The sequence below is a fragment of the Schistocerca piceifrons genome, chromosome 3 (genome assembly GCF_021461385.2).
Source record: "Schistocerca piceifrons isolate TAMUIC-IGC-003096 chromosome 3, iqSchPice1.1, whole genome shotgun sequence".
Classification (NCBI taxonomy): domain Eukaryota; kingdom Metazoa; phylum Arthropoda; class Insecta; order Orthoptera; family Acrididae; genus Schistocerca; species Schistocerca piceifrons.
The window spans coordinates 714,664,200-714,672,027 of NC_060140.1; the positions used below are offsets into that span (position 1 = coordinate 714,664,200).

A 7,828-nucleotide genomic window follows, 5' to 3' on the forward strand; every position below is an offset into this window, starting at 1 on the left:
GAACTTAACAAACACACAGTAGTTGTCCGAATCAAGCTGGGTAGTATGAACAGAATCCGGATTAATGCCAATTACCTCTGTCAGCCATTGGTGCACCTCGAGAGCAGACGGTTGAACCCGGCAAGTTTCCTTTTCAAACGAAAAAACCAGGGTGTTCTTCCTGATGGAGGCAGCCATGTTGTGCAGCACCGGTCGGATTATGGCCAAAACCGAAAATCCGTAGAACGACGAATATACGAAGACGTCAGAAATACACAAAACCGGTGTAGAACAGATCTCAATTTAAGCACTGAACAGAAAGCAGTACACACGAAACGGTAAACACTAGCGTAAGCGCTGTATTCACGGAGCGGCAGCTAGTACGTCCGTACGCGACGGCAGCTAGAGCCAGAATGTGCTATCCGGGCTCACACGACGCTGTGAAACCTCCCACGATGCACAACTATACATTGACTCATGTCCTTTACTGTTGTGCAATCGTTGCATGGGGCCGTTACTAATAAAACGTCGCCTAAATGCTGTCTGCAAACTTATCGCGCTAAGCTCGTAACACACCCTATCGAAGATTGCTTACACACGATGCAACAACAAATTGCAGGAGTCGTTACATCTCATACGTTGGAGCAGAGAATTTACATGTTTTGTCGACACTCACTGGGCAATTGGAAAATTCGCAAGCATTTCGAATGCAATGTTTCCCACGTTTTCGCTCATTTCACGGTTCCGTTGAAGACGTTCTTCACCACCTGACACAGAAAAAGGAACGCAGTCGATAGGACTTTTTTGATTCTTTTGCTTCTAAGGCAGTTAGTTGTCTAGTGAGTTCCTCTTATGGCATGCACTAGACAACCAGAACAGCTACAGCAGAGAGTCATTTTTGTTGTCAGCGGTAGTTGCATTATCACCAACGCAGAGCAATTCCATTGGCGTCGCATCAAAACGAATACCTACCGAAACCCGGGATCGAACCAGGGACCTTTAGATCTTCAGTCTAACGCTCTCCCAACTGAGCTATTTCGACTGACATTGAATGTTGCTGTTTGCATGTATTCGTTCAGCTCTGCCTCGTTGCCAATTTCACAGTCACCTTCGTCTGATAAGACACAGGGACGCTGAAAGGCGAGCAGCCCATGCAGTGAAGTCCCACACACATTTCTTCTGCTTCCATCATCGTAACAAGCAAACATGTCGACTCGACTCGTGTAATATTCACTTCGCCGACTTCACGTGACGCCGCGCTGACGCTAGAAAACCCGTGCTATATCGATGCCAGGGGCAACTCGTGTGCAGAGAACGAGACACAAGAAGGAGTGAGCCTCTCCACCGTATGAGAGGCAGTATCTAGCAGATACACACGGTAAAACATTCGACTTGCGTTAGCTCGTAAATTGCTACACGTCATCGTCTGCAAGCTAAAAAGGACACATCTGCACTGCCCAGTGAGGCGACACTTGTACTAACACCCGGTGGGCGGCTGTGAGACGAGGAGATGAGCTGCGGCTTCTGGGCGCGACTGTAACGCTGCGCCCTGGATCAAATAACTGGTGACCCACGTGTTTAGTAGTGACGCAACTGCTAGGATGCAGCTGAAGGTCCATCTTTTGAGAGAGAGAAAATTTTCGCAGTCGGCAGGACTCGAACCTACGCTCCCAGAGGGAATCTGATTTCAAGTCAGACGCCTTAACCACTTTTTTTTTTTTTTTACTTTTTAGACCAGTGCCCTACCACTTTTTTTTTTCCTTGTCCTCTTTGATTTACCTCTTGTTTCTTTTTCTTAGTTTATTTTTTTCATTGTGTAACAGTTAGAGGTGACAGTGAGATTCAGGCCTGCGGAAGCTAAGTGGGCAGGGGTCGAAGTCCAAGGCCTGGCCATGATGACTCCACCGTCCTGTTTCCGAATGGCACCTGTACAAGGGCGTCGTACTATCCCCTACTGTCTCGGTTCTTGGTTTTCTTGTGCGCCCTAAAGGTCCACGAAAACTTCAGTCCTGGTGTAGAGAAGAAACATACATAAAGGCGGCAAATCCAGAAACAGCATAAAAGAAAATGGCTCACACAGGTGAACTTAGCCAACACCCCTCTTTCAAATGTCAGGCTAAGCATATCTGCAAAATCATCCCGGAAGCCTGGCAATCGCAAGCGCTGCCAGTAAGCAGTAAGCATGTACTGCCGAAAGGCTAGGTGTCCATCCTCTTCACGACAACTGTTGACAAAATGTACGAAATGTCCAATCAACCACATGACGGTATTGAGCTTCGTTCGCGGAAAAAAGGAGGAATCGGGCCGGATGATGATGTTAATAGTATAAGCGGCTTCAGCAGACCTAGTGACAAAAGCAAGTTGTTTCCTGAGCCAACGCCAATTAGCAAGGTGCCCACAGCAGGTGAATCGATGCTCAAGGGTATCCAGGAGACCACACCGAGTACAGTTGTCCGTGTCAGAAAGACCAATACAGTGCAGTCGGACATTGGTGGGAACCAAATTATTAATTACCCTATACCATGTGGAAGCCACAGCCATAGAGTGGATCGGCAGACTAACATTCTTCCAGACGTTCCTCCAGGACACGGAAGGAGACGCCAGTTCTATTGGATTGGGACCGGCCAGCCCCTCCCAGCGGGCAATCAAGCCCTTGGTCGTTGGCACCGGTCGTCGCAAGAAGACGTCGCCGAGGTAACTCACCGCAATGTAAAATTCCCGGATGTGTTTCAACTTAAAATTGAGGCGACCGACATCGACAGGTGGAGCAAGGCTCTCCGGACGCACAACAGTAAAAAGCCTGGATGTAATTGAAGTCACTTCTTGCGTAACAATTAGAGTCGTACGGCGGACGTACAAAGCAGACGCCTTGTGAGTAATGTCAGAGAGGCCCAAGCCTCCGGAAATACGCGGTTTCGTCATAACCTCGTAACGTAACTTGAATAGATGGCCCTTCCATATGAACCTGCTAGACAATTGGCGCAACCTTTTCGCCACCATCATGGGAAGTGGGAACAGCTGAGCAACATAATAAGCTTTACATAGAACGTAGGTGTCTAAGATTCTGACTTTTTGCAAAATGGTAGCAGAGCGCTGCTCATGGACCATCAGAGCCCCCTGTATCTTCTCGGTGACAGATTTCGAATTGATAGCCGCCATTTTTAGAGGACACCGATCAATGATAATCCCCAAGGACGTATGGCGATCGACAATAGTGGCCCAAGGGACATCAGCATCGCGAAATCCTCGAATATCAAGGAACTTACATTTACCCTGATTGAGCCGCGCTCCAGAGACACGACAGTATGCATCAACTGCCCCTTTCAACAATGGGATATCATCACGTTGACGGAGGAGAACAACGACATCATCCGCATATGCCTTAACAGTGAGCTTCCCACCAGAGAGGGTCATACCCCGAAGCTTGAGAACAATAGTCCGAAGCAGCGGTTCCAGGGACAATACGAATAAAGACATAGAGAGCGGACTACCGTGAGGCACCCCGCGGCGGATAGCAATGGGCAGCGTCAGCTGCCCATTGACTGACACCCGAGCAGTTATTCCCCTATACATGTTGCCAAGAACACCACGTGATGAAGCGTTAAAACCTATTGTACCTAAAACACGATCTAAAAACACATGACTGACGTGATCAAAAGCCTTATAAAAATCAAGGAAAGCAAAGGCACAATGTACGTTTGTAACCGCCGCAACCGAGATAACATCCCGATATTCGGCTACTGGGGTCAGAATAGATCTATCATGAAAACAACATTGATGTGCACCAATCACACCCCGAAGCAGAGAAGACAACCGGCTATTGAGCGCTCTAGCAGCTGTCTTGTAGTCAAAGTTCAGCAATGTGAGCGGACGAAGATTGGCAGCAGATAAACGACCAGAGGACTTCGGAATTAAAACAATTTTCCCTACTTTAAAATCGGCAGGTACATCCATCCCCCTGACTATCTCATTTAAAATCTGCGTAAAAATGCCACCCAAAAGAGGCCAAAAACGGAGATAAAATTCTTTAGGCAGGCCGTCTGGACCCGGCGATTTACTGGACGGAGAGCGAGCAATAAAATCGAAAACATCATCTACCTGGAACTCCCGGAGAAATTCGCCGTTCGCGTCAGGCGTGATCGTCGCAGTAAGATCCCCAAGGACATCATCCGAAAGAGACTCACCAGAATCATCGGCAGAATAGAGACTAGCGTAATACTGATGGAGAGCACGAACCATTTCCTCCTGTGCAATAAGCTGCCGTCCATCATCCACCGTAAGAGAAGAGATGAAGGAGCGACGACGACGAGTCTGGTGCCGTAGCAGGTGGTACAAGGATGTCAGCTCACCTGCAACAAGAGAGTGAGGTTTCGACTTAACTCGCAGACCATCCATCTGTCGTCGTTTAAGGCTCAAGAGCTTGGCTTGAATACGACGAACATCATGGATCCGCAAAGGAGAGGTACCCGCCGCGTCATATAGTTCACGCAGGACAGAGTAGCAATATTCATACGTGTTCTTAAAATCACGCGCCCTTGCAGCACAGTAAAAAATCAAAGTCTGACGAATCTTGGGCTTGGCAAACGCAGTCCACCATACCAGCAAGGAGGGGTAACGCGGGACAGAGCGAAGACATCGCTCCCACACGGCACTTATAACATCATCTATAGCACTGTCGGCAAGGTGGGAAACATTTAACATCCACTGGGAACGAAAAAGTTTTGCAGGTTGGTGACTAAGATTTACAGTTGCAGTAAAAGCACAATGGTCAGGAAAACTAGTAGGAATAACGTCGACAGAAAGAATTTTATCACATAAAAATTCAGAGAAGTAGAATCTGTCGAGTCTACTGCATGAGGACGCGGTAAAAAACGTATATTTCACCAGGGTGGGATATTTGTGTTCCCAAACGTCACGCAGATGCATCGTACGAACTAAGTCATGTAAATCACGGCAATAATTAAAATTGGGAGACTGGTCTTCAGGGCGTAAAACACAATTAAAATCGCCTCCGAGCAGGAGACTCCGAGGACTCTGGCGCAAAAGATAAATAAGCTCTTCCTTATAAAAGCGCGATCGAGTCACAGTGTGATCCGAACCAGAGGGGGCATACAAAACAACGAGGCGGAGATCAAAAAGACGACAACCAATCCCACGGCCAGAATCAAGGAATTCAATGTCAGTAATAGGAATGCCCTCTCGAAAGAAAAGAGCAGTTCCTGTTGAATATTCCGGCGCGACATTAAAAACAGTTTGAAATCCAGGTAGAGAGAGATCAGAAAACAACACTTCCTGCAAAAACACTACGTCCGCACAGGCGTCGTAAATAAACTGCCGCAAAGAGGCAATGCGAACGTCGGACTCAATACGGTTAACATTTAAGGTAAGAAAGGTGTATGCCTGAACCATAGAGAGAAAAGCGAGAGAAGAAATCACCTACACCGACGCACCAACGTCACTGTCCATAGCAGGGGGGACGGAGGCATCCGAGGGAGGGGGACTGCTACCCCGTTCCGCGGATCCCTTACGCTTCGGTTTTTTACGAACAGCATTAACGTTCGGCTGAACGCGTAACTTGCGTCGGCTGGCGGGCAAGGAAGCTTCAGCCGCCGGTGACGTAGGAGGGTCAAGTTCTGTATCCGACACCACCCGCGCCGGTCCACATGCGGGATCCGGGGAAACACCCGACAAAACGGAATGGTCAACTCCTACACTAGCATCCGGCAAACATGGACTGCACGGAGGCGAAACGTGAGCAGGAAGGTCCGAGGCCGCAAAGTTGGAAGGAAGCGGAGCAGCTCCGCTGGCAGAGGTATGGGGCAGCGAAGCAGGAAGTTGTCGCGGCTCCACTCGTTGTGACAACGAAGTCGGTTCGGAAGACGGCGCCAACAGGCCCGACCGACGTTCCGACTCGAGAGAAGCTGCGTCGGAGGCCGGAGGGGCGCCAGCAGCCGCCACCGGAACCGCTACCTCAGGAGGGCAGGGAGCAGCTACAGTACACAGTGGCTCGGAGGATGCCGGTCGCTCGGACTGGGGCATCTCAGGGAGATCCTCATCCGTACTATTTCCATCGTGTGGACGACGCCTCTTATTATGCAAAAGTGGCACACCTACCTGAGGGACAGACGGAACAACATCAGATTTAGCACGCAAAGGAGGAAATTCTGTGTCAGGGGTGCGCAAAACCTGTGGCGGGGCGCTACTACCATTGGACTGTGCTACACCAAGAGCAGAACCACCTGCAACGAGGTCGGCGACCGTTAACTTGCGACGCTGTTCGAGAGAATTTTTTAAAACAAAAACCCTCTGCGGACAATCGGTGCGCACGTGACCACTTTCATTGCACAAAAAACAGGTGCCAACCTGACCACTATATGTTACGTGGACACGATATCCACCGATCTGCAGGTGAGATGGAATATTCTGCTTAACGTGCATTTCGACTGAACGAATACCACTGTAACATTGCAGGCGATGTTGGCTTGACCAGCGTTCAAGGCGAATGCTCTTTACATCACCATACTTTTGTAGACCCTCCTTAAGACAGACATTATCCACCTCCGGTGGAAGGTTGTAAACACGAACACAGGTGTACGTGATGGAAGCATTGGAAAGCAGCACGGTACTTACAGAATCATCCCGATGCCGAAAGAGAACTTGATGACCATATTTAGAAAGAATTTTATCAACCTGAAGTGGGTCCATAAACTTAACAAAGAAAACATACAGTTCGGTATCAAAATAAGCAGTGTGCACCTGATCCGAATGAACACCAAAGGTATCTACCAACCAATCATGAATCTCAAGGGAACTAGGTTGCACATGGCGGGTTGACTCGTCAAAAGTAAAACTAACTGTAGCCTGACGAGGAATAACCTGGGACGACATTTTCAAATTACGCGGTCGAAACCGCTACACAAAACACACTGAAATAAGGACAGAAAGTAACACAAGGTACGAAACAACGACGGAGAAACACTCACAGAAGCTGCAACACAACACGTAAACAAAAACGATAGTCCACTATACGTAACGCTACGGCAGAGCGGAAGACTTGGCACGTCCACACTGCACGGCGTCTAAAGCGGAACTGCCACTCGGCCACGACTGCCGGTGGCAGAAGCTACTCCCGACAAGTGAAACCGCCATCTTTAGAAGCAATCTGATGGCAGAAAACGGCGTGGCCTCACTCTTCCCTGTAGGGTTTCCATTAGCCGTTACGAAAGTGTATTAATTTTCGCCCAGACAGGGACTTGAACCCTGGACCCTTAGGTTAAAAGCCTAATGCTCTACCGACTGAGCTATCCGGGCTCGCACGACGCTGTGAAACCTCCCACGATGCACAACTATACATTGACTCATGTCCTTTACTGTTGTGCAATCGTTGCATGGGGCCGTTACTAATAAAACGTCGCCTAAATGCTGTCTGCAAACTTATCGCGCTAAGCTCGTAACACACTATCGAAGACTGCTGACACACCCTATCGAAGATTGCTTACACACGATGCAACAACAAATTGCAGGAGTCGTTACATCTCATACATTGGAGCAGAGAATTTACATGTTTTGTCGACACTCACTGGGCAATTGGAAAGTTCGCAAGCATTTCGAATGCAATGTTTCCCACGTTTTCGCTCATTTCACGGTTCCGTTGAAGATGTTCTTCATCTCTTGACACAAAAAAGACACGCAGTCGGTAGGACTCGAACCTACGCTCCCAGAGGGTATCTAATTTCTAGTCAGACGCCTTAACCACTTTTTTTCGGGTCTCCTTCCGCCCCTTCAACCCGTTCTTTACGCTCGCCAAGTGTTGCATTCTCGGCCCGGCTTCTCTGCCTTTAAAGAATGA

General features: G+C 48.6%; 2 non-coding genes across 2 annotated transcripts; both read right to left on the bottom strand.

Moving 5' to 3' along the window:
* Positions 1-948: 948 nt before the first annotated feature.
* Positions 949-1,021, bottom strand: Trnaf-gaa. Its single transcript has one exon. It is a non-coding gene; the product is annotated as a tRNA-Phe (tRNA).
* A 6,196-nt stretch (positions 1,022-7,217) lies between these two features.
* Positions 7,218-7,290, bottom strand: Trnak-uuu. The gene has a single exon. It is a non-coding gene; the product is annotated as a tRNA-Lys (tRNA).
* Between the last annotated feature and the right edge of the window lie 538 nt (positions 7,291-7,828).